Raw genomic sequence first — 27,354 nt, forward strand, 5'->3', positions numbered from 1 at the left:
ATCCCTGAGGAAGATTCGTGAGTAAAATAACCACTCTAGACCTCTCTCTTCTCATCTTGGTTTGGATATTCTCTCTGGACTATGGAAGAATCGTGGGAAATGGGGCTCTCTGAGCCACAGAAAGAAATGTACCTAGAACTTAAAGGAATCCTTGAACAACAAAATAAGAAAGTAATGGAACCGGGAGATCTAGAACTTTTTTTTAACTGGCTTTTCAAAAATTTCTCAGATATTTCTTGAGAGTTGCTTTTTGATATTGAACCTCCTGGATCTTGTCAGGGGTGTTTTTGGGACGAGATCTTGTGGGAAATGAAAGATCAAACAGAACATGTATTAGTGATTGAAGCCTTGCGTGGATCCATGGTAGTCAGTGGAGCTATTCAAGAGCATTTATATGGTCCTATTACCCCTAAAGCAAAGGATGGCCATAGTCCCGTGGCCGAGGCCGCGCGGCCGCCATCCCTGTGGCACACGCCGGCAGAGGTGCCTGCGTTGGATACTCCCGGCCCCCTCGGGAGTGCGCGCCTTATCGCGGACCCCATCCCTGTCTCGGGGTCCCCTGCCACACGACCGCGAGTGAGGGAGCGAAGCCACAGGCGCCGCGGGTGCCGTGGGCCATGAGCAGCCAGGACCCAGGCATCGGCGTGGCAGGCCGCTCTGAGCACACGGCTCGGAGAGCCCTGTGGAGGGAGAAGCGGCGGTTTCCACAGCGACACGAGAAGCCGCGCAGCGCAGCGCCGAAACGGGGCCGCTCTCAAAGCAGCGTGGAGTTGGCCGAGTGGAACCGCTCCCAGGCCACGGAGCTGGCGAGGCGGTGGCCACACGGGACCAGCATCCACGACAAACATGCAAGCACGTGATAGGAGGAGTTGTAGCCACGAAAGTCACAGGAACTGTGAAATAGTACAATGTAAAAAACAACTATGGATTTATAACACGAGATGATACAGGGGAAGATCTATTCATCCATAGAACTGCCATTAAAAGGAATAACCCTAAAAATTACCTGCAAAGTGTAGGAGATGGGGAAGTTGTACAGTTTGATATAGTGCAAGGAAAGAAGGGTTTACAAGCAGCATATGTTACTGGGCCTGGGGGTATTCCAGTCAAAGGCAGCCATTATGCACAAAATTATAAACAATATCCATCCCAGCAATTTCCCTACCCACAGCCTACTTCCCCCTTTTACCCTATACCCAATATGAACCCTTTCCTAAATTTACCCTATTCCCAGTTTATTCCTAATCCGTTTTTCACCCCATGGCTTCCCTATACAATTCCATTTCCCTACAATTCCTCTCCAATGCCGAGGGGGGAATGAAAAGGGGGAGGGAAGAAATTAAACCCTCTCCTGCCTCAGTTTCCCCACAAAGCATGCCCAGAGACTTCTGTCTCCCTTGTGTCAGCCTTAAGATGTTCCACAGAATCTGTTTAGACATTTAAAAACTCAGGAGGGTGGCTTGTTTTGTCTTGCAACTGTTCTTGTTATGTTTATCCAGTTGTTTTCATTCTCCTTTTATTAAAATAAAACGGGTGAGATGTTGGGGTCCCTTCCCCCCTGCCATGGAGCCCTGGGAGAGGGGCCCTGGGGGGGAGACACGGGTTTTCCCTGCCCCTGCTCAGCTTCATTCCCCATTGGTTGTTTTGTGTTCCCCGGTGTGGCCAAGGACCCTCGGGTCCCGTGACTGCGGGGTTCCTGAGCTGGGCCTCGGCCATGCAGGTGGAGAAATAAACATCTCTGAAACATCTACCACGAATCTGTCCATATATACTTCGCTTTCCACAGGACTCCTGGTTTGAAATATGCTTGTTGCAGTAATCCCCGCTGCGACACTCTCTGTATTTGCACTGGAGATATTGCCTATAAAATCCTGAGTAGAAACCTCCAAGGGATGGCTGCTTCCCGTTGGCGAGCAGTGAGGTAGGCTTTTATGAAGATCAAGGGTTCTCAACCAGGATGGAGCAGGGGGAACTGGCAGTCATGGCAAGAACCTGAGTCGGGATGTTCCTGGCCAGACATGCTTTAATTAACTCACATTCTTCAAGAATGAAATGGGTGATAGTGCATTTTCAGAAGGGATTGTTTGATATGGCAGAGGATTTTATTGCTCAGGAGGTCTATTCCAAGCTGTGTGCTGCCCAGAATGGCACTGCAGTTACAGTGCAACGGCTCTGCTTGGCACACCCTGAGGCCTGGGAAACAGTAAACGCTTCATTATAATGAAGCACCAGGACAAACCCGCCCTTGAAAACTGCATTGCATTTCTTTTTGTTTTTCTTCCTTTTTGCAATCATTTCTATGCAGATGAAAAGATGAAAAGTTTTGAAAGAGTAACAAGAGAGAGTAAATTTCTGCTCTCCAGTAAACAAAGTGTGTGATAAATCACTGCCCCTGTGTTATTTTCTGTTTGTGAGGCTCCAGAACACAGAGATTTGACTAAAAATTTAACTCCCACTGCTGGTAAATCCAATTCATTCTAATTGATCTGGTTTGCAAAACTATTCCCAGGTTCAAGCTATTCAAATTCTTTTATACAAGTGATTACTGTAAAGCAAAGTGGGGCAAGCTCATATGCTGGTACTTCATGTACCCAGATCATGGGCATTTTAATGTGCTTCCAAAACCTGATCCACAGGAACAGAGGGGCAGGTGGCCATGGAAATATTTTGAGTCTAATGAATAAATTAGAAGGATGTCTTTGTAAAAGCTCTGGATCCACTGCTTTCATAGCTAGAGTACATCAAAGAAATGATAGGCATTAGGTACTGAAATCATCCAGGGAAAAAAGCTTGTGAAGAATCAAGCTGTGTTTATGTGTAATACCTGTTTTGAATTTCAATCTGGTTCCTGTAGTGTGATTTCATTTCTTGCTGAGTAAAACTCCACTTTGTTTCACTGGATGAAATGAACAGAGCCAGAACCTGCAGAGTGGAGGCAGTAACCAGGGACTCAGCTCAGCTCAGCAACTCGTGTCCTCTAACCTGCCTTGGTGTCTTGGGGTGACTTTATGATGTGTATCCCATACCGCTGCCCTATGCCCAGAAATTAATTCTTGTGCCTTTCTATGCCTCTAAACTGAGCCTGAGAGGGGAAAGGAAAAACTGAGCAAAACTTTTTCAAAGCAGTTTGCAGCTTGTTCAAGGTCACACAGAGATAGGGACTTTTTTTCCCCAGCTGTTGCAGGGGAGCGAGGAAGCACCCGGCTTGCTGCTCCCAGGTCAGTTTCTGACCAGTTGTTCAGTTTCTTTTTCTCTGGAGAGAGACTGAGAGTTGAACTTTTTTTCCTTCCCTGGAATTTTGGATTTTCTCCCTTTTCTACTGGACTGCTTCAATATCAGAACACATCAGGAGGACTTTCCACCGGGCACAGAGGGCCTGGCCCTGGGCCAAGCCCCAGCTCCAAGGAGACCACAGGGAGGACTCTGACACTTTCCCAGGTTTTTTTCTCCACAGCGAGAGATTTTATTATTTAGCATTATTTTCCTTTTCCCATGTGTTTGTTAAATAAATAGGTTTTATCTCTTTCAATTTCCTTTGAGGAAAATTTATTTTTTCCCGAACCTGGTGGGGGAGGGGTGGTGACCTGCCTTCTCTCAGAGGATGTATTTCTACATTTGGCCAAACCGGCACACTTGGGTTTTCCTTTCCTTCATGTCTGAGAAAACCTAGGGCTAAAGAAGGTATTCTGAGAATGTGCAACTCATTTGCAGCTGGAGTGAAAGGACAGAGGTGAACTCCAGATAGCTCCTTCTGCCTCTTGGAGGGAATTTCCTCTGAGCAGCATCCACTAGGACCCTCCATGTAAGGAAAAGACAACAGTGAAATACATCATAGCAAACCCTGAAGGATTACTTTGCTGTGGCTTTTCTGAAATTCACTGTTCTTATGCCAGGAAAACTTCTGATCAGCCATTTTGAGAAAGGTTAGAACAGAAGTATATAAATGTGTTTGCTCATGCTAAATAATTTTGTATTTCTTTGTCAAGTTTCACTTTTCCCATTCCCCAGCCTTGCTCTAGAGCATGGGTTATGTAGTTGGCAGGAAACAGACCAAAATGTGTCTCTTGCCATCTACCTACAACCACACTCTTGCTGCTCAAGACACTTGGCAGTTCATGTAGCAATTTTGCGGTGCTCCTGCCATGCCCTTGAGCTTACTCTGTCACACCATACCTTGTCCCCACTTTGCAGTTATAAAGCCAGTGGCTCCCTGGCTTCCCAAGACCCATGATCCAGCAGTCCTGAACCCCCAAGAGCGAGCTGGTGAAAACTAAACAAAGACAACATGATTCCTTTGAGTAACTATAAGCCACCTGTGCTCTGCCGCAGTACAGTCTTTACAGTGGTACCACCACTAACACTCCATTTAGAGCCTTGAGCAGCTGCTTCTTGGTACTTTCCATTTCAGCCGCTACTTTATACCATGTGAAAATTCAGTCACCCATCAGCTCACAAGCATCATTTCAATGATTTAATGAAAGGCGAAACACACTGAAAGCAGTCCAAGGAAATTACATCATTACATTACATCATAGGCTACTTAAACTGCAGGCATGAATTTATGATATAATTTAACAAAACACCACTGTCAATTAAAGATGATGCACAGATTTGTGTACAAAAGGAAGACAGAAGATAAGTTAGTAGTGAAATCGTCATCTTTTTTGCCTAAAAATGCCTGAGGTTTTACCACTAGAGGGTACCTGTGCTCCACAGAGCGAGGGGATACAGCTCCCTCGTTTTCCTTCCCCATGAAACGGACTCAAGGCAGGTGATGTTCAGGTGAGCTCACCCACTTATGTGATATAAGGAAAGGGATCTCTCAGTGATGAAAACGTTTTGTCAATAAAAATCCAAGAAGCTGGCACCGAAGGAAAACTGCTTAGTGTTGTTGGGGGTGCTGCTTGTCCAATCTCTCCATGTGGCACAGCCCACACTGCAAGTCCCAGCTCCAAGTGAGAGCCCACCCACGAGAACAACAGATCATGCAGAACAAAAACCCCACTAGAAGTAGGGTGAGAGGGTCATACTGAAGATTACAAGTTTCCATAAATAAATCTTGAGGGAAAATCTGAGAAGAGGTTGTGGCCTGAACCCCCCATTGAAGGAAGTGCATGAAAGCACCTCAGAGGTGCCATTGCTGAGTGGGAACTGCAGTCCCCAAAACCACAGAGCCCACAGAGCCACACTCCTGCTCTTTCCTGCAGGACACTGGGGTGTGAAGGGATGAAAAGCCTGTGTTTGTACTCATAACCACAACGCATCTTGGAAGGGTCAGCTTTCCTCCTGCTGCACCATTTCCAAGGGATAAACACCAACTGCAAACACCCACAAGTTAATCAGCTCACAGCAGTCCTCCTCAGCATCTGCAATAATTATGACTGCGGCTCAGAGCACGCCATCAATTTTAATCTGCATTGATGATACACAGCCCAGCCTCTTCTGGTCTGGATCTTGGTGGTTTTGAAGCTTGCAAGTCTTCTTGTGTCCTCTTTCTATGGAAGATGCTATGCTATACAGATGGCATGCTTCTTACATCAGTCCCCCTTGCTCAGCAAAGATGATAACAAGCTTCACCTTCCCCTTGCTGCTTCTGCCCATATTGTGGGCACACCTATGCCCATGTGGTGGCCATGCAAACATAAAGACAGTTGGCAACAGGACAATACCTGAGTCTACACTGCCTAATTTAATCTTGTAGAGGCAGCAGTGTGGGCTGAGTGGTTGAGTCTGGCTGTAAAATCGTAACAGGCAAATCACAGGGTAAGAAACTGCTGAAATCACAGAGGATGAGCAGGAGGAAGGCTGCCACTGACCTGGGGAATCAAGGGACAGAAGGGGAGGAAATCTGAAATTTACTCACAGTTATAATGAGTCACGGGACATAGAGCACTAAGAGTTAGAAGAAAGAAATAGGATGAAACTCAAGGTTAAAAATGAGAATTGAGTCCTATTAAGTCAAAGCTTCCTATTAAACAGGCTTGCAGCAGGTGGCAGTCCAGACTTCAAGAATGTGTTTCACATATGCTAAATGAGGATCTGAATGTGTTCTTCAGCTTTTTAGAATCATCCTTGCCAGTATTTTACATAATTTTTCACAGCATGTTACATGGTTCCTATTTGCAGCATTATGACTTAAAAATGTGATTAGTTTGTTGTATGCATAGGTTCCTGACCACAAAATGGGAGTGCTCTTTTGTCACTGTCACAAATAATATATTATTCAGGTCAATATATTTTCTTAGTCTTAGAAATTGAATGTTTAATACTCATATTTTCTGATTGCACTATTTTGGTGTATTAAAAAGAATATTAAAAAAAATTCTTTCCCAGAAAAGAAATAGTTTATGACTATGCATGATCATGAATCTAATGTTTCTTGTATGAACAGCACAGATTGTTTTGCTTTGTAAATTTTTACTTATTTTAATATTTCCCATTCTTTGAGTTTTTATTTTATATCTGTTTTCATTTGAAGCCAATAGAATGCAGATCTAGCTGAGAACATTTATATGTTTTATATACACATCTTCTCAACCTGCTTCCTGTTCACCATTCCATCCTTCAGAATTGTAGGGGCAGATCCCGCAGTAATTTGCCTGTAATCTATTCCAAAGCAGCTTCCCTATGGAGCTGTCTTGAGCACTAGATATATCACAGGCAGGCCAAACATTTGCATCTGGTATCATTTTGACACATTTTTGTGCTGTAGCACAAAATGTTAAGTCTCAGTGAGGTTTAGTTAATAGGGAGGAAAGTGTGCTTCTAGTGTACAGCTCAGGTTGATTTAAAGCAAAGAGCTCAAGTTGGACAGGAGCGCCTACAGAGGATATATATTCTCTTAAAGAACAGACTGGTGATGACTTCTTGTGGAGTGTTTTACTGTGTAAATGAGCTGAATGCCACCCCTTATGTTCACCCTTGGTTTAGATACAATTACAAACACCACCTCTTAACAATGTTTATGTATTTTTTACTATTGAAAGGATTAGCCAGCCAGCCACCCACAGCAGTCCTACATGACCAGGTTTTTCTGAAATCCCTTACTGTAAATTTAGGAATCCCATCTACATGTGTTCAAGGATCCTGGTTACAAAATTATAATCCAGGCTTTGGGCAGGAAAGCTTCTCGAACAGTTTTTAATAAGAAATCCCCTATTACAATAGTGCACAGGTTGCTGTTTGCTCTCTCATCTTCAATATCACTTCTTGCAAGACATTGTGACTTTTCTGTCTCCAAATTTTCTTATGAATCTTAGATTTTTCTGCTTTGCTTAATTGGTACTTTATTTTCTTCCCTTAAAACTTGTGCTCTGGTTTCATTATGCTCTGCCACCTGGTAAATGCTAATGGAATTCTCTAAGACTGTGATATATAAGGAAAATCTGGCAGTGTTCTGCTAAATTTTTGGTTTCGGGTATCCAAAGCAATATGGTTCTAAACCATGATTCCCACACAGTTTCCCAAATTTCATACTGGAACAACCTTATTTTCTTCAGCTATTGGCATTTACCCATAAGGATTAAAAATGCATCTTTTCTCACAGTTCGTTCAGTTGCTCCATATTCCTACCCACCATCTTTTTCTCTACTTCCAAACTTCATTTTTCACAGAACATCTGCAGTATCTTGCACTGATCACTTTATGGTTGCTAATGAGAAGCTTGAGTCAGGGTTTTTAACACTAAAAAAAATGACATTACCAAATATTTGAGAGCAGCTCTTCAGAGGCAAGGGAATGCATGCCTGATTTCCGCAGACTCGGGAATACTCGGTGTTTAATATTTAGATACTTGAATCTTTGCACTCCCAAGCAATAGGCCAGAGATCAGTTAAGGGTGACAGGAAAAATCCAAACATTTTATGAGGCTACAAAAGGGCAGGGGATGCAGGGAAAAGCACTGAGAAACTTAGTGGAGCTCCTGGAAGAAAAGAGAAAAAGCAGCAAGTCCTGCAGAAGGGATGTCCTAAGGTTCCTCTTTCTTTGCATCCACAGATTCTACTGAGTGCACACACACAGCTCCATGCAGAAATCCCTGTCTGAGTGCCATTATACAGCAAGGACAGGGTAGAAATACCATGCTCAGTAAACTGTATTGTACTCTTTCTCACCTGCAAAGGCAGAGGCAGAATAAAGTGCTCCGCACGATGCTGAAGGAAACCCTAGGAAGTAAGGAAAGATCCCCAAAAGATCCATAGTCTCACTGGCATACAAGATGACCTGGCAGGTGATGAGGTGGTAGCCCAGAATGATGTTTGTCCTTTGGTGACAGAAGTGACAGAAGTGACAGACATTGTCCCTCTCACAGTAGGAAGCTGAGGTAGAAAAGCCCAAACCTTTACTCATGTCATATTTTTGATGACCTTCGGCTCTCATTGGCCTCTGAATGGGCTTCACTGCTGTTTCCTTAAGTCTGGAAAGCTTTTAAAATCAAGATCTGGGGGAGGGAAACTGTGTTTCACAGCAGGGCATTTAGGGTGAAAAAGAGAAGTTTTTATATCAGATGGTTCCTCTTTCCTCTTCTCCATGTACAAGCTAAGAGCCAGGTTAAAGACCCCTTGTCCCACTTTTTTTCAGGTCCAGTCCTTTTTCTTCTGAGCCCTGTTGACCACCACTGCCATCTTTCTCAGGGAGTCTGGCATGCTGGTATGTTTTGGGTCAGCAATGTCACACAGCACAGACACCATCAACCTGCATTTTCTGCTCAAGGGGACTTTTCAGAAGAATGGCCTAACACATTTCCCAGGTTTGCTGGTATGAGACTGCAGAACAGCCCAGAGTACTACATTTCCCTGCCTGTTTTTTCTCAGTTTAGAAGACAAGAGTCACATACCAATATCCTATTTCCTTCCCTGGACAGGTATTAAAAGTGCTCCAAAATTCCTGGCACATGTAAGTTACTGGGAGAGACCAAGGTATCCTCTCACATGGGTGACTGACTGGGGGACAGCTGAAGTGAAGGAGAGGCAATGATAGCATTAGCTACCAAGGGGTTAGATGTCTCCTATTGCCCTGCAGACTGAATAAGGATGGAAAAGCTCCTGACCATTGCAACTAAATATTCTGAGTTTCTTCATTAGTGGTTTTAAATTCTATTTTTATACTAAGTGAAGGACATCAGACTGAACTATTGTTTGGGGCTTTTATCTGCCATGACCAGAACGCCTATCCATGGGCTTATCTCTGGCTGGCAGCAAGCTGCTAATTGAGTTGAGACACACAGACTACGGAACACAGTGAGCCATGCAGTGCAGCAGAGCAGGGAGAGCACAGAGCCAAACCACATCACCCAGCAGCCCCAGCTGCAAAAACCACAAATCAAATGAGTTGCAGAAATGTTTCTGACAGGTCATTCTCCAAAGGACATTATAAAACTTGCATGAAACCATTTAAAGGTAAACCTTATGATTCCTACATTGGTTTCTGCAAAATTTTGCAAAATAAAAGTGAAGGAATTTTGAAAGCCAGTCTGTAATTGAGTATTCAAGTGCCCAGCCTTCAGCAAACTCTGTAAAGAAGTGAATATAGATTATAGAAAGAGCCTAAGGTAAGAGTAGCAATCATACGTATCAATGCTTAAACATCTGGAGAAAAATTTCTAGGAAGACACCTCTTTAAATGTCATCAAGAATGCTGTGTCCAGAGGGACAAAAGATCTAGGAGTGTACTTCCAAACATGACAAAATCTCAGGGGTACACAAGATTTAGGGTGTCTCACAGGCACATGCACTGATCTCCCCCACAAACCCTTCCTGTTTCTTTAGAAAGGAGAGGAATGAGTTATACCCTCTGAATAAATGTTTAGAAATCTCCAAAGAAGGTAAATGAGCATAACTTCTGAACTGACACTTGTGACTTCTGCCTTGATTGAACACTGTTGTGATATTTTCTACCTTCCCATTTGAAATCAATTAAGATCAAAAGACTGTAAGAGACAGTAAAAACAAACAAGCAGAAAAACCCAGTCAAAGAGCCCACCCACCCTTTCTTTCACTTGACCAAAGTCCCTTTTCTCACAGGCACTCACATCAAATACATTAGGCCCTCCAAAGGTGGCATAGCTGAAAGTCAATTTCTAATATGAAGGCAGCACTGTCTAGAAAAAGCCTCTGTAGTCTCTAATACAGAGTTACTAGGTAGGAAATTGATAATAATAATAATTTGGTGGTCAGACAGATTCTTACAATGAACTGAAAAGAGAATGTTTACTATTTATGCAAGACTTCAACCCATTTGGGAGTTTTGAGAGTTGGATGTTTTTCTATTTTTGACTCTACATTGCAAACCCCTTACTTTCAAAAATGGCAATACTTCCAGCCCAATGTAGCACTTCAGCCATGTGGAATTGCCAATTGAAAAAACAGTTTCCATCTGGGACTGTATCTTCTTTGCCTGTGCCTTCTCAAACTCATCACACACTCAGGTGAGAACATGAGCACTTTCTGCAAGGGTCTCAGTTCTCACCTGGAGTGGGACATTCAGAAAAAATCTGCATGGTGCCATTCCCAATGGACTTTTTAGCCTGCTCAAAGATTTGCAGTTGTGTAAGGAAGAGGCGCATGGCTGCACATGACCTGCACCCCACAACCACACTGCCAGTACACTCCAGGTCCAGGTAACAGTTCAGTGGGTTTTCCATTATGGGCAATGAAGGGTGTCCTGATAATGCAGCTCCTGTGGAGCCAGGCATATGGCTCAGTTCTCTCACATTAAGTAGGATCTCTGGATTTTTTGGCATAAATTCCACAGTGAGCTCTATAATTTTGCACCCAAGGTGGTCACAGTCGTGCTTGTGACATGGGGCACTTGACTCAGGACTTTTCCGGCTAAAAGCATGAAGTATTACAGCTAGAATGGAAGATAGATGTTTTCCACATAGGGTTTAATCACTGCCTGACCTAGAGAAAATCAGACAAAGGTCTCAGATCTTTGCTTTGAACTATCTAGTTGCTGGGGTTTTTTAAATCCAGGAGGACTTTCTGAAATCTTTCTTTAAGTGAAGAGTGCAGAGTCATTACTGCAACTTAGATTATTTGACAACACTGCACATCAGATTTCTTAACATCTGGTCTGTAGACTATGACCCACCCAGAGATCCAGTGGTGCTGTAAAACAAACTCACATCAATCACTCAGGGAAGTATTTCTTACTGTGCAGAATGAAGAGAGGATGAGCTGCCCTCACTTTATCCACAAGGAGAGAAGAAGAGGAAAAAGAATCAGTGCTAAAAGACACAAGGGTTAAACTTCACATTACAGGAGCTGTGGATAAAATGAACAGTGGTGGTGTAGAGGAATGCTTTTTCTTGGAATACACAAATTTACACAGACAAAATACCGTGTTAATAGACCAAATTTCACTGGGAATTAAACCAGATTTTTAATCAAGTTTGACTTGATGCTGTTCCTATAAACCTTTTCTCACACCAGACTCTTCACTTTTGCTTTTTGCTCCATAGCAGGTTATTGTTTGGCATTTGTGATCAGTCAGACAACAAGGATTCACAGCTCTGGCTCATTTCCAGTACCCCAGAAAATGGCATTAGCTAGGGGCCAGGGGAAGGGGACCGAATGCAGAATATTCTTATATACCTCTCTAGAACAGAACTGGGAATGTCTCAGAGGCTCTAGATTATCTCAGATAAAATAGCCATTTTTAAGTATATCAGTGTAGGAGTCTATCTCAGTCTGATCCCAAGGGATGGGCTTTTATCCAATAATGATGGACACCGTGATGCAAATCCACTCTCATGTTGCTTCTCCACAGGGAAACAGATACTCCTCTCCTAGGTTCTGTTGCATTCTTCCAGCTCTGTAAGGAAACTGAAGATCCCCCATGGAGTCTCACAGTGCACTTGGTGCATGTGACCCAAGCCCCAAATTTTTGTGGTTTTGAAGGAGATGGCTGCATTATACCAACCAAGAGTATTCCCAGAGTCCTGGCTCTGAGCACAATGCCACATGGATGAAAATCCCTTTGGGATGTGAACCTGACCATGGTCTCCTAATCACACCTTCCCCAGGTGGCCAAATGCTCAGTGTCAGGCCCTTTCTCTCAGTGTAGACATTAAAACACTCCTTCCCTGTAACTCAGCCTCACACCAATCAAACCACTACCACAGATCTTCTTCTTCTTCTTTTTTTCTTTCTGCCTTTCAAAATATATTTGAGGGCTTCTCATCTCTGATAGTTCTATATGAACATTGGGATTTTTTTTAATATCTATATGTTGGGAAGATAAAATGGCTTAACACATAGCAAGATATGTGACCTGGATAGAAACGTGAGGGGTATGATCAATTGTTTAAAGGCAAATCCCTTTATAAGAGTAGTTTTCATAACATCTTGTCTTTAAACTAACAAGAGTACGTCAGTAGCTTTAAAATGTTTCAGCAAAGGTGCTTACAGAGGCTGTGTTATGTGGAATTTCTGTAAGATCTGCATCTCCATAGGAAAGAGCATTGAAGGGTCTGCAGCTGCAGACCCATAGTGCTGATGGAGCGCTGAGGCCAACACAGCAACAGCTGAAGCGTGGGGTGCAGATAAGTTATTTGTGGTCCTTTCGCATCTCCAGTTCACATTCGTTAGCAAATGACGAGTTGTGTTAACATGGCAAATGAATCACAACCTCAGTGAAGGTGAACTTTGGATAAGCTCTTTGGAGGTCATTGTATCCTCAGGACTCTGATTTACACAACAGAACGGTATCATTAGCACACAGTATTTGTACCTATGTAAATCTGATGCTGTTTTAAAGAATTTCTGCTGGTTTGCATTACCATAAATGATTAATCAGCATTCAAAATTCAGAATGATCATCTGTAAGCATGTAACATTTCATTTGATGCCTGAAGCTGAAGTCTTTGGAGGAGGTTATCAGTCTTTTCCAGACCTGTCCAATTTTATTCCTGAAGTGTTTCACCAGCATCTGCAACAATGCTTCTCAACACAATGTATGATGGCCCTTTTGCTCAACTGACTCATTAGTGTCTCAGATTGCATTATCCCTGTTTAACCTGACAGATTCAAACAATGACAGTTCTATCAAACCCTCAGGAAAAAATGGCAATATGGAAGGAGATATTTTTGGTTTTATTTGAAGAAAGAAATCTATTGAGTTGAATAAGTAAATTGTAATCGCAGAGATTTCAGCATACGTAAAGTACATTTAGAAAAATAGAAAAAATTGCAGTAATGAGAAGTTCTGCATGCAGAACACAATCTAGCAAAGCAGTTAAATCTGTGCTAAGAAGCTCCGTTAGGATTAGCATGTTTTTATCCTCAAAAACCATGAACCTCTGTGTGTTTCCTAGATGGAACAGCTGGTTTTACAGAAAGAAGGTCCTCTGTAACAGAGGAATACTGGGCACAGTGGGACCTAGCCTTGACATAACTTTCTTATTCTTACTTGACATCCATGGGAACAGGACTTCCTATTCCTAATTCAAGTTTTGCCACCTTTTTTTGTTGTGGTATCAGTGCAGAAAGTGGCTGGAATTTCAGCATAATAATGAATCAACAAGGGTGGAGAGTTAAATCCATTCATGTGTAGCATGACAGATCTGACCAGCCAGAGAGCCAATAAAGCTCACTCAGTGAGCTGAACAGACCTCTGAGCATCACAGACAGTACCAGCTAGATTAGCAGGACAGTAGACACGTAAATCATCTGTACACACACAGATATATGGGTGCCTGAACTGAATATCCAAACCATGCCTTGAATTTTATCTCATGTTGGTGAACAGAAACAGAAAGTCTGTGGCAGAAAGTAACAACACTGATGTTCTGCTCACAGCTTGCAGTGCCCCTGCCAGTTCTGAATACTGGGGATGGGGAAGGTTTGCATCAGACACGTAGAGATTTTCCCTTTTACTGTAAAATTAAGACTGTTGCATAGGGACAAATTTCAGGTCTAGGTTTTTATTGACTTCCCAGACAACCATGAGGTTTGACACAGGCATCTGAAGTGTGTGGAAAATGTGTGAAAGATGTCCCTCTACATCCCATCAGGACATGTCCAGCGATAGGGTGGCACACTTGCCATGTGACAACAGAAAACATTAGCAAGTGAGTACTAGGCTGTAACTCTTTCCTGGGTGAAAGACCTGCTGACTCAGATGATCCTTCCAGTATCTCAGTGCTGTGATTAAATAGGGATCTTAGCCCTGGCTATCTACAGCATTGGCTATCCGTTTGTATTTGGTATAATGTGGCTTGAAGTTTTTCTCAACACTGACTAATTATTTAGCTCATAGGCTCTAACTGTTTCAGGGGTGTTTTCTGAGCAGTCTCGATCAAGATCCTCATGACTAATTGCACATTGATTTTTCCATTGCTTACCAGCAGCAGTAGTCCAAAAAAGGTTCCGAATTCTGGTCTATACTCAAAGTAGTCCATATTTTTTTTAAACAGGAAATTAAGGAGCTGGTCCCAGGCAGCTCATCTGGGGAGCCAAAATTAATAATGAGTTGTTCTTAGAAATACCTCCCCCATGCCATTTTTATCCTCCAGTGTGATGACTTCTACTGTTTTTCCACAGACAAGACAACTATGAAAGTAAGAGTTTCCAAAGAAAAAAAACTTAGTTTCTCCTGTAAGGAGAGTTATAGCTAGAAAAAAATCAAAGAAACCAAGTATTGAAATCGCAGTAAAATTATAAGACCCAGTAACTACTTGTTTTCAAGTTATTTGAATACTGGGGATGCTGTGGTAAGTCTAAGGATAAAGCTAATTACTCACAAGAACAAAATTTTAAAGGATTTCATGGTGAATGCTTCACATTAAATTATTGGCACTATTTTGATCACTGTGATGTTTTAAAAATAAGCACATGGTTATACTCAGCTTGCTTCTAAGGTTATTAGATATGTCTCAAGGTGCCTGCTTTAGGTGTACACTAAAGAGATGTAATGTGGCTGTGGATGCTGTTTATCTAACACAAGTGATTCAACATGCCCACGACAGAAAGCATGTAATTAAGTTCTGCACATACCATTACTGGAGTTATGGGGCAGGCTAAGAAACATTTCACTCTTTAGACTCTTGGCGAAACTTGTGCTCCTTCTTCCAGCATGTATCATTATGTTCTTTCCTTCACAGGACAAAAGAATACAAAAGTGTGTGAAATGTTTCAAACACAAATATTGTTTTGCCAGGAATTTTGAGTCATTGTATTTATGTAAGAAATGTCACACTGTGCACAAAAGCAGAAGCAGCTTTTCCCTTGGGCCTCACAGTAGAAATTAATAATGCAGTCGTCATTTTGTACATTCTGTTGCATCTTTCAACCTTGCTCCACTGCTTATAATCATGTCATTTTTATTCATTCTGTAATTATTTAACATGTGGAAGTTCTTTATGTTGGAGGATACTGTCATATATAAATGTTTTCTCACCTCCTGAAAATAGTTTCGGTTTTTCTGTTTTATTTATTTATTTATTTATTTATTTATTTTACTCTGTTTATTTATTTCCAGCACAGTTTTTATTAGTGCCCTAGTTTACAGAACAGGGAATAAATTGTACATGTCTGTCTATTCATCCTTTATTACAGCATTAACCTTTCCATTATCCCCTCAAAAGCAGGGTTTATATTGCAACCATTAGATCCAGCAATGACTTCATCAGCTAATTTAGCAGCAATCCCAATCAGTCAGTTGATGGTCCACAGATCCAAACTTCATGAGTTAGATGATAAAAGAAGTAAGAAGAAATAACAGCTAAAACCAGATTGAATTCAGGGGTTATTGGCTCCTCTCCACTTGCTTTTATGGTACAGCAAGTTAGCTAGATTGGACTCACACAATGTCCCTAATTGATAAGGTAGCAGTGCATCAGAACAGACATTTTTTGCACGCATGAATTTCGTTAATTACCTCCATTCAGCTAGGAACGAATTAAATATAGATTAATTTCCTAGGATTCACATATAAAAAAATCCAGATTTATTTCATAGGTATATATGAAACATATAACTTTGCTTTTGGGAGCTACCAGTTCCTGTTTTAGTCTCAGCACACATTGGTATGGTTTGTATGCTTCTGCCTGCCCCATCAGGTCCTCCTCTCCCCTTCATCCACTCCACCTGCAAGATGACAAGTCCTTCTCTGTCACTCTTTGGTGCCCAATGGGAACTGAGAGAACCTGAAATACTAAACTGGAAAGGTTCAGATAACCTTAACTCTACCCCACCCTCAGCCTTGTAGCTGGATCTCATTGCCTTGACTATACTGGGTTTAGGGGGAGTTCGGGCCACGTGAATCTGTGGCCCAGTCTGCACTAAGCTTCACAAATTTATATTGACATCCTCTAGTTACTCTGCGATGAGATTTCCATCCCAGTGAGTTAAAAAAAAAACTAACTGTGATCCCTGAGAACAAGTTTGTGTACACACACCCTTAAAACCTTACCTTGAAGCTGGAGAACCAGATCTGGTCAGACAGCAAAAACTATTGCTGCTACTTGTTAGTACCTCTAACTTAATTGTAGGATGTTTTAGTATGAGACAGTCAGAACAACTGAGTCTATCAAGGGCATTAAGATGAATGTAGCTGAAGTGGAATGGGTTAATTTTTCATACTAAGAAATTAACTGATATGAGGACACAAACTCCTGTGCTTTCACATTTAATCTGCTTCCATTATGACTGTTAGCCTGGTTAAAGCAGGCTCAGGTATTTCTACATCCCACTGAAACCTGTTCCATATTCGTATTTTTTATTTCTTAGAAGCAGTACATATACAAAGACCAGACCACCATTTAAGGAAAGTAATTACAGCTTGAGCAGAAGTGCAATAAAACCCAGGAAGTCTTTGATGCACAGGATGACACACATCTTACTGCCACAGTCTGATTTAAGCCAAGCACTAGATTTGGCATCAGGAAAGGATATCTCTTCACTTCCCTCTGGCATCAAGCATTGGTTTAGGCCTGGATATTTTCTTTTCTTTTTCCTAGAACATAAGACATTGTCTGTTTCTTAGGCTAATCTCGGAATTATTTTGTTATAGCAGGAAATGATTAGTGCCCCACTTTTGAGACACTTGGTCTTCAGTATAGGCCTTTTTCTTTTTTCAATGCTTCAGGCTCATTGTAGAGGTGACTTTCATTGTTCTGGTGAATGCAGTGAATAAGTAGATTGTCTCTGATATCATCTGCAGAAAATACTTAATTTTCTGTAACTGCATATGACTGAAGATGTTGGTCCTTGTAGACTTTGCAATAAAATAGACTTTGCAATCTTCATATCCTGGAGCCTGACTATGAAGGGCCAGAGGTGCAGGAGGGGTTGCAACTCCTACATGTGCAGTGGAAGACCATTAAAATAAATCCAGAAAGATCAAAGAATCATAGAATGTGCTGAGTTGGAAGGAACCCATCATCATCATGGAATTCAGCTTCTGGCCCAGCACAGGGCACCATGAGAATCACCCCACGTGCCCAACATGAGAATTGTCCAAATGCTTCTCGAACTCTGTCAGGCTTGGTGCTGTGATCACTTCCCTGGGGAGCCTGTTCCAGTGCCCAACCACCCTCTGGGTGAAAAGCCTTTTACTAATATCCAGCCCAAACCTCCCCTGACACAGCTCCAGGCCTTTCCCTCAAGTCTTGCCACTGATCACCAAAGAGAAGTGGTCGGTGTCTGCCCCTCCTTTTCCCCTCATAAGGAATTTGTAACTGCAAGGAGGTCTCCCCTCAGTCTCTCTTCTCCAGGCCGAACAAACCAAATGACCTCAGCTACATCTCTTATGGTTTCACCTCAAGGCCCTTCACTACCTTGTGGCCTCCTCTGGATGCTCTCTAATAGCTTAATGTGTTTATTTTATTGTGGTGACCAAAACCGCACAAAGGACTTGAGGTGAGGCCTCCCCAGTGCAGAGCAGAGCGGGACAATCCCCTCCCTTGCCCAGCTGGCCTGATGTCCCTGAGAACAGAGATGTCCCTCTGGTCTGCCAGGGCACTGCTACCTCACGTTCAACTCTCTCACCCAGGTCCCTTTCCACAGTACTGCTCTCCAGCCTCTCATTCCCCAGTCTGTCCGCACAACCAGACGTGCCTTGTCCCAGCTGCAGAATCCAGCACCTACCAAGGTTAAACTTCATTTGGTTGGTGATTGACAATTTCTCTCATTTGTTGAGGTCTCTCTGCCCTCAAGCCAGTCGACAGCTCCTCCCAATTTAGTATCATCAACAAACTTACTCAGTATAACTTCAGGTCCAAGATGCACATCTGTCTCCTTGTTATATCTCCTACGCATCCAACAATTTTACTGACCAGCTCTTCTCCCCGGTTCCCGAAACAGATGTAAGAAGCTGATGTGAGAGCACAGGATGTAAGTGAAAAGTGCTAAATAAAGGAAGCAGACATCATTAACGTCATTTTCCTCCTGTCAGGTTTAAAATAATTTTTTGATGAATAGGGAGAACATCTTTTCATATGAACTAAAAATATTGCAGGAAATTAAATAGGGTTGTGAAGATGTTAAATCTGGAAAGTGTATTCAATCATTATAACATCAGTTTTAGTTCTGATTTGAGCTCAAAACCTCAAACTAAACTTAACTTTGGAGCCCTCACAACATCTCTGGAGTGTATTCTGGTTGCTATATTTATAGACAGTGTTATATGAGTGTTCTCTCTTTATGTGCAGCTATTCAGGAGATATTGAGGCAGTGGGTAGTACTCCGGAACACATCTGCTTGACGTACCAGCATTATGGAGTCAGGAAGGTTTAATTTAGCAGCTTTAACTGCATGCATTGTTCCCAGGGCTTGGATGGGAGCAACCAGAAGTTATTTAATTATTTTTAAAGATGAATACCAAATTACTTTCAGGAAAGTTTGTATGTGGGAGTGAGCATGGGCATGTGTACTCTGAATTTATTTTCTGGAAACTAAATATTCTACAGACATTGGTTTGCTATTTCAAGAAGAGATTAGATCTAAACTACCTTGATCATCACCCCTATCCTAAAGAGGATTTCCCAGAATGCTTGGCCAAATTTTTAATTGATTTTTTTGAAGTGTTTCTACTCTTTAGCCAAAAAAAAAAAAACAAAGAAAGAAGAGGGACAGAATGAACACCGGTGCTTTAGGGAACAAAGCCTAGAAAGAAACATTTGGGAAACTTAGGAAAGAGTATGAAAGGAAAGTAAGAGCTTGATCTTAAGGTTATAGTAATTACTGGCAAAACTCTCAGTGACTTTAATAGGGAAAAGACCAGAGCTCAAAGCATGAGCCCAAGAGGGGAAGAAAAGAACTGGGTAAAGATGAAAGACAGTAGGCACAGAGAAATGGTGACAGTCAGAGAGCAAAGCCCAAAGCCATACCCTTTCATGTGAAAATCTCCATGCTTCAATAACCTAAGCACTTCTGATGTCTGGTAATTTCCCTCTTTAAGGAAGATGGCCCCAAACATACTGTCATTGTGCCCTGAACTCAAGATGTTCAAAGTTGCTGATTATTTTTCATTGATTTTTTTTTTTTTTTTTTTCAGCCTATCTGCTGTCAGTTCAGGAATTTTTACCCCACCAGTTCTGAGTACCTGTGTCTCTGGTGAATGGGAGAAGTCTTAAAGAGAGATCTTACAACTGTAAAAAACGCCTTTTCCTTGTAATAGCTTGGAATAGAAATTGAGGTGCCTTTAGCTAATGCTGTAGTTTTATGTGTTTTCCAACAGAACAGGAGAAACTTACTAGAGCAATGAAAGGCTCAGGGAAGGGAAGCAGACAGGATTTAGCTAAGGTTTTATTAGAAGAATTAGTATTGAATTTTACAGTGTCAGTTCTAAAGGCCTGGGGCTTTAATCCTGCAAAGACTTTACCCTGCAATCTGTACTGGATATAACACCATGATCCATCATTCCCTGTTTGCAGCACAGACTCTTTTCCAATTGAGATTTCTGAAAACTTTGAAAAAAATAAACCATATGATTCAGCTCCCATTGATCAGCTGAACTACACCAGGCTGCAGAGCTTGTGAGGATGCAATCTTTTGGGGGAGTTAAATTTTAACAGACTGCTGGGGATATTTTTGGTTTGTCATGTGCAATCTGGCTGTAATCTCATTGGTACCCACTGAGAAGGCAGAAAGGATGATGGCTGTGCTGGAGATGCTGGTGAAAGGTTATTCTTAATTTTGATCTGGCAAGCGAGTTATCAGCCATCATGAATGACAAGATTCCTTCTCCCACTCAGCCAGTGATGAGCAGACTTTAAAACCTACTGTCTCAAGACGGCATAATTACAAAGTAATTTCAAAGTCAAGGTTAAAAACCTGAGATGCTTCATTGCCTCCTTGTAGGAGAATATGAAATAGCAGTGTACTCTTTCCTCCCTGCCTCCATTAACTAATTCTCTTTAAAAAAATCCACAGTTGTTGTTCTAGGAGGCAATTGACAGTTAAAGTCTAGAAAGAATATTTTACCTTAAACTGGAGAGAGAAAAGTGCTAGAAAAATGAGAGGTTTCAGGCTACTTTTGGCAAAATGAAGCTCTGGATCAAACTGTCTGGCAACACAGTGGAGGTTTTACCATGATGTAACAATGAAGGAGGACACTAGCTGCTGAAGAGAGCTACTTATAAGTGGATGAAGCTTTATGTTAATTTAAAATGTGGTGATTCAATAAACAATAAAAGTGGGGATCATTTCATGGGTCTGTGGGATGGCATCCCACTGCAAACCAATGGAGTAAAGTTTTCCATCAGTATCAGTGCTGATTTGAAACTGCGTCTGTTTTCAAAGCTAGAGCAAACCAAGGGAAAAATACATAACAAAATTATTTCTTAAGTAAACCCTTCCATTCACCCTCAAGGAAATGTTAGAGAGGATCATTTGTTCTAATCATATAATGTGAGCAAATCTCTGAATAACAGCTGCAGCATGAAGAGGGCATCAATGTTAACTCTCCAGCATGGGCACCAATGTCTGACGATTAGCAATCATGAAAAACACTTTATTGCACATGTAAAACCCAGTTGAAAACTGCTTAAAGCCAGAAAGTGGCAGGCATCCTTGTGCAAGCTCAGTGTTATGGTGTCTCTGCAATCCTCTTTAATGCAAATATTTGTGGTGAGAAGTTTCAAACTGAGTAAGATCTCTACTGTCTTGAACGTAATGGTGGCAGGAAGGAAGAATAGGACAGAAGAGTGGTGCATAGCCAGCAGATAGGTCTACATTCAGAGAGAGCTCCTGACTTCTATAGAGCCTGGTGCCAAGATGAAACAATTGCATTTATTCAACATGTCCACGTTCAAAACATCTAAACCCTACTGCTGCTGAAGACCTACCTAACCTCTGTGTGCTGCATGCCCTGCTGCTTTCCACAGACTGACAAATATGAGACAGAAGGTTACTTCACTGTCCTGATGTTTGCTTGCTGATGGCAAGAAAGAGACCTCAAGCAGGAACTGAAATTGTCATTGCACACTTATGAGTGTGAGATATTGTCCGCACAATTCAACATAAGATAATTCAAAGAAGCTGCTTGACTCTAATCACAACTCTTAAAATTATGATTTTTTTTTTTGCTTTCTGGTATCAGTCTGATGTTTGACTGCAAGCACACTTAAAGCACTGTGCCTCAGTAATTTATTCTTGCAGACAGAGAGCTGAGGGATAACTTTGTGTACAGCCTCTCAGCACAGTCTGGCAGTGGTCTTGTGATTCCCATAATTCTGAAACATCCCACAGAGGCAGGATCCAAAACAACAGAGGTAACATCTCCATCAGGACGTTTTTATTTGAACCATGTTAACAATAACCCAGTAAATTAACTCTGCTATCTTCACAATCCTCGTGGGTGATGTCAGATGACATCTAATCCAGATTTCCCCTGAGTTACATGGGTAACCACAGCTTGCAGCACAAATCCAGAGTCTGGCTGAAGGACACTTCAGGAAGTACAAATATACAAAGGTTACAGATCCAATAGTTTCTGGAAATTTCAAGGACCCATTGTGCTAACAAAACTTTAATTAAGGGAGGCTTGTTGAGATAGTTCTGAAGTGTGAGGCTAGTACTCAAAATTCATTAAGAAAATAAATGCCTGTTCAGTGTTATTAAGAAACAATGGCTTGGTAATTTCCTTTGCAGGGCATATTATTTAATCTGGAGCAGGTTTACAATCTTGGAATATTAATTACCTTGCACTAATGCTATCAATACCAACACACATAGGTGGGCTTTCACAGAGCAACTGGTCTCTTTATACAGCCTAAACTGAAGCCATCCATTGCTTTCCCTTGTTTTCACCTTAGTGTCTGATTTCCGCCAAAGTCTGATAGCCAAAAGCAGGAACTGAGTAGGAGATGAATGTTATTTGATGACAGCCATGGTGGATTTTCTAACAATGCTGATAATAGCTCATTAATCACAAATGAAACCCTGCCACAAAGCAGCCACTGGCTCACAGCACAAGGAGGAGGTGTATGCAGCATAAGAGTAATGACCCCTCTCCCTTGCTGCTCCCTCCCCAAATGCCAGATGTCCCAAATGGTGTCTGCCAGCACAGCCCATTTTGATGACCACAGCTCCTGTTCCACTTCCAGGAGCACTTATACTCCTGAGAAACTGGGTGAAAATCGTGCAGCATTGCACATCAGACAAATCAGAGATCTCCTTGGGCAGAAGTTCATTTCTCCAGTGCTGCAGGCTCCCAGGCTGTGACTATGTAAAGGGGGGCACTGGTAACAACCTCACAGGTAATACCATCAGAAGGAAAGTTGAGTTACTTTTGGTTATGTAGGACCACATCAAAGACAACCACCCATGGGTGCCATTGAATTGTGAGATTAACCTCTCTCCACCCCACCAAAGTAAGTGATTTTGGCACTAAGAATACAGAGGTAAAACAACTTCATCTAGTGCACAGTGGCTGATGTGACCTTGCTGAAGGAATGAGATCAGTTTCTGCCTGCCTGAGAGCTGTGACTTGCTCCCCCTCCTCTTCTCCCTGACAGTCTGGGACCCACTCATGTCAGTCCCCAAGTCCCCATGAGCTCCAGTCCATAGCCAAGGTTTTAACACAGCAAGGCAGGATAAAATTTGCAAGGTGATAACCTACATTTTTAATCTTGTTCCTCTGGACTTTTTCTCTTCCTTGACAATTCTTCATACTTGTTGTGTGTTTCTCTAGCAGTCCCCTAGCCTACATCTGTTGGTTGGTTTCTCTAAATCCCTTTAGCCTTGGCTTTGTCCAGAAGCTGCAGGGCATAAAACATTACATCCCATCACAACCACAACCCAGAAGTGATGACAGCTCTGGAAAGCATCTCAGGCTGTAAACGTATATCTGGTATTTAGGATTCATTTTATGTTATCTTACACTGCAGACCAAGCAGCAATTTTAATACATGAGTAAACACACAGATTCAACACACCAAGGGAGAAAACATTCTCCTGGGATGTACGCAAAAGACAATTTAATGGGTTTTTTTACCTCTAAGGCTTTCAATGCCAAAAGACCTTGAAATTTATCTTGTAACTGCCCACTGCTCTTTTTTTTTTAATCTCTGGCTTGTGCCTTCCCACCCTGAGGACACACTGTACTTTGCACTACAAAGAGATACAAAGTTTGTCCTAGACAAAAAAAAACCAAACCAAACCAAAACATTTTGCTGGGGAAAAAAAAAAAAAGCGCCAAGATATCTCTCCAGCAACTCCCTTCTCATCCTAGCAAAACATTGCAACCACTTTCAAAGTATCCAAATGAGTCCTTCCTAGTCTGCTTTAAATATTTATCCATTTACCTTTCATTTTGATATACAGCTTTCTGGCTCTGAGAGACTAAACACTTAAAAGGATGAAGTCTGCCCTCACCTACCAGTTCTCTTGGGATAATCACCATTCCAGTCCTACTGAGAAAGATACACCACTGTGGTTTCAGGTGGCCAGATTCAGACCCTTGAATGTGCAACTTTTCTTCCTCCTCAGGTTACAGCATTTTATTGACTTTTGGTGGGTAGCAGAACAGGCTAAATGTCTGTGTATCTCACTGCAAGCTAAATCCAAGAACATATAGTGAGTGAAAGTCTAATACATTAATAAATAATAGCTGTGCAGAGGAAGGTAGGAATTCAACACCTTCTGCAAGTACTCGCAAGGGTAAAAGCAGTGCCACCAGGCAGCCCAGGACGAGCCGCTCAGTCTGACAGGCTGGAGAGCCAAGGGCATTTAAAAATGACCAGTGCTGCCCAATGACAGAAACTCATCTTTAGTTACTGAAATTTTATGGCTGAAACAGGTGTTTTAAAGGCATTTTTGGTGTCCCATGTTTCTCTCAAGGGGGCTCCAGAAGCGCGTTAATGGAAAGATAGCATGAGCCAAGTAAATGTCAAAGTGAAATCCTTGGAAGTTGTCACTTGCAGTGGTGGATTGGCTCCAAGACATGATACAGCTGGACCTGCTTTGGCTCCTGCAGACAGTGCCTGGTGATACATGAGATTGGCAAAACTGAGAGTCCCCAAACCAGACAACAAAAATAGAATTGCAACTATCCTCCACTAGCACTGTAAAGGCCAAAGGCTTTGAAATGCTGAAATTCCTTTCCAGTCTCAGCACAATTTTCTGTCCCAGCCATCTGTTGCTCTCCTGCTTATCCCAGGGAGCTGTGCCATCTGCCTGCGCTGAACAGTTCCTCACTGAAGGCCTGCAGCCTGGGGAATGGCCTGTGCTGGGGCAGGGAGAAGGGAGAAGCAGGAGAAGCACCCTAGACGGGCTGTGGGACCAACCACAGCTCCATCCTCACCCGTGCGCTCCTCAGTGTGGGGGAAGTGCTTTCAGTCCATATTTCCCTCAGAAAGTTTGGGACAACTGTCACTGGTAAACCAAACTATACATTCCAGATGTTTTACTGTTCTCATTGTTACTTAACCCAAAGTTAAAAACAAAAAGGAAAAAAAAAATATTATTTGGACATTCATTCTAGAGGGTTTGTTGTTGTTGTTGTTAGTACCTCACTGGAGTAATGACCCCGACTGTAATGACCCTGACTGTAATGACCAGTGGCTATCCGAGTGTCTGTCTGGAAGTCCAGGCAGAGTCCCAGTCATAGCCAGGGACAACCCTGGATGTTTGTATAGACTGGGGAATGAGAGGCTGGACAGCAGTGCTGTTGAAAGGGACCTGGGAGTCCTGGTGGCAAGTTGAACATGAGTCAGCAGTGCCCTGGCAGCCAGGAGGGACATCCCTGTTCTGGGGGGCATCAGGGACAGCATTGCCAGCCAGGCAAGGGAGGGGATTGTCTCGCTCTGCTCTGCACTGGGGTGGCCTCACCTCGAGTACTGGGCACCACAGTATGAAGATATTCAGTTATTAGTCCCCCCCCCCGGGGGGGGGGGGTGCTATGAAGATGGTGAAGGAGAGACCACATCAAAGACCTGGAGGGGAAGCCATATGAGGAGCAGCTGAGGTCACTGGAATTGTTCAGCCTGGAGGAGACTGAGGGGACACCTTATTAAATGACACAACTTCCTTGTGAGGGGAAGAGGAGGGGCGGATCCTGACCTCTTATCTCTGGTGACCAGTGACAGGAGCCAAGGGAATGGCCTGAAGCTGTGTCAGGGAAGGTTTAGGTTGGATATCAGGAAAAGGTTCTTCACCCAGAGGGTGGTTGGGCACTGGAACAGGCTCCTCAGGGAAATGGTCACAGCACCACACCCGACAGAGCTCAAGAAGCACTTCGACAATGCTCTCAGGCACAGGGGGTGATCCTGGAATGTCCTGTGCTGGGCCAGGAGCTGGATTCGATGATGCTGATGGGTCCCTTCCAACTCAGCATATTCTGTGATTCTGTGATTCTATCTGATTCTTGATGAACAATTAGTGCTGTTCACATGCTACTGACCACTGTCAGAAGTGTTTCTACATTCTTCACCTTAAAAAAAAGATTATTTCAATGTTGCCACTGTAACCCAATTATACCCTATGTCAGAGCAGAACAAAAGCAAATGTGATTTTGGCTTCAAGCCTGCCAGCATCGTTCAGTGCCTCAGTGATTTTATTTCCCCTAAGTCAGCAGTATTTAAATTTGTCTGTACATAATTCCTTGTCATTTATTCATATCTCAACAGCTGGATTGTGGCACTGTGCCCTACATTGTATCAGTGTAGGCTGAGTAACACAGAGCCACTGTGCCTCAGAGATCATCTACTGATTTATAGCTCACTCAGGCAGAATTTATTTTGGGATGACACACAGAGTGGAAAATACATTGCCAGCGGCCATTGGACAGGAGCAGGAAAGTAGCCACTGCCTAGTGCATACGTGGGACAGGAAAAACTCCACTTACACTGAGAAAAAACCTGGTAGATGAAGGTTATTTTGATGTAGCCAAAATTCAGACTAGAGGTCTAAGCAATTTCTTAAGCCAAAGCAATCAGTGCATCATTGTGTAACAGGTATCAGCTGGGCATGGTAAGTGGCCATGCATCCACAGCCCTCTACAGCTGTGAAATAAAACATTCTATCTTAGAGCAGGAACTTCTGAGCCATGGTACCATTAGTGATTTCAGCCATAGCTTTGGCTTTGGTAATAGCTTTTCCTAGGCTGGAAATTATGGTAACGATCTTTTTTGTTCTCTGGTTTAGACAGTGTCTTTAATGTCAGTCTACAGGGCAATATCTCAGCAGATTGATCTAAGTCTTTTATCATGTTCATATACAAAACTTCCCTGTAGCCACTAAAGGAAATCTATCCAGTGTCAGTAAAGGATTTCTGGTCCTTAGTTTTACTACAGATGCATGTCCTTAGCCTGTATTTACTCATCTGTGAAATGGAAACCCTGTGATTTAACCACATTTCAGACCAATAAAATTATTGCAATTTCAGCAACTTGGAATCAGGAAACATGTCAATATTATTGTTGTTGTTACCAATGCAGGATACAAAAACCAAAATCAAAACCAAAACCAAACCAATGAAACAAACAAAAAATCCCTACACGTTTTCCTAACCGGAAGGTCTGTGGTAACAGAAACTGAAGAAGTTGCTGGAAAAAGGAGTCCTGCCTATTCCCCTTCCATGCTGAACTCACACACTGCTTAAAATCATTCTCTACATTCATCAGCCCAGAGGAATCCTCTTCACAGCACCTGTAGGAGCTCTCTGAGGTATTCCCAGCAGCTGAGCATATGGGCTGAGAGTATGTTTGTGCTTCATCTCCTGAGGGCACCATGCATGAGGCCAAGGGGCTGTGAGACTCAGCACCAGCTGCAGCAAACAGTGTTCAGGCAACTCCCCAATTTCCTCTTCTTGTGCTTGTTCAGCAGCAGCAGAACAGTAACTCCTGGGTACCAGTTTCCAACTCCCATTCTGGCTCACTGCCTGACCTCACTGAAGTCAGTTAACCTCACTTTG

The 27,354-nt window shown here is 42.5% G+C and overlaps 1 protein-coding gene across 2 annotated transcripts in view; it reads right to left on the minus strand.

Annotated features, from left to right (window-relative positions):
- KCNQ3 (potassium voltage-gated channel subfamily Q member 3) overlaps positions 1–27,354 on the minus strand; it is a 205,530-nt gene that overhangs the window by 36,957 nt on the left and 141,219 nt on the right. The gene's annotated exons all lie outside the window — the stretch shown is intronic.

The sequence above is a fragment of the Corvus kubaryi genome, unplaced genomic scaffold, assembly GCF_017639235.1.
Source record: "Corvus kubaryi isolate FWS band 111438036 unplaced genomic scaffold, C.kubaryi_AGA036_p1.0 37385, whole genome shotgun sequence".
NCBI classification, from domain to species: Eukaryota; Metazoa; Chordata; class Aves; order Passeriformes; family Corvidae; genus Corvus; species Corvus kubaryi.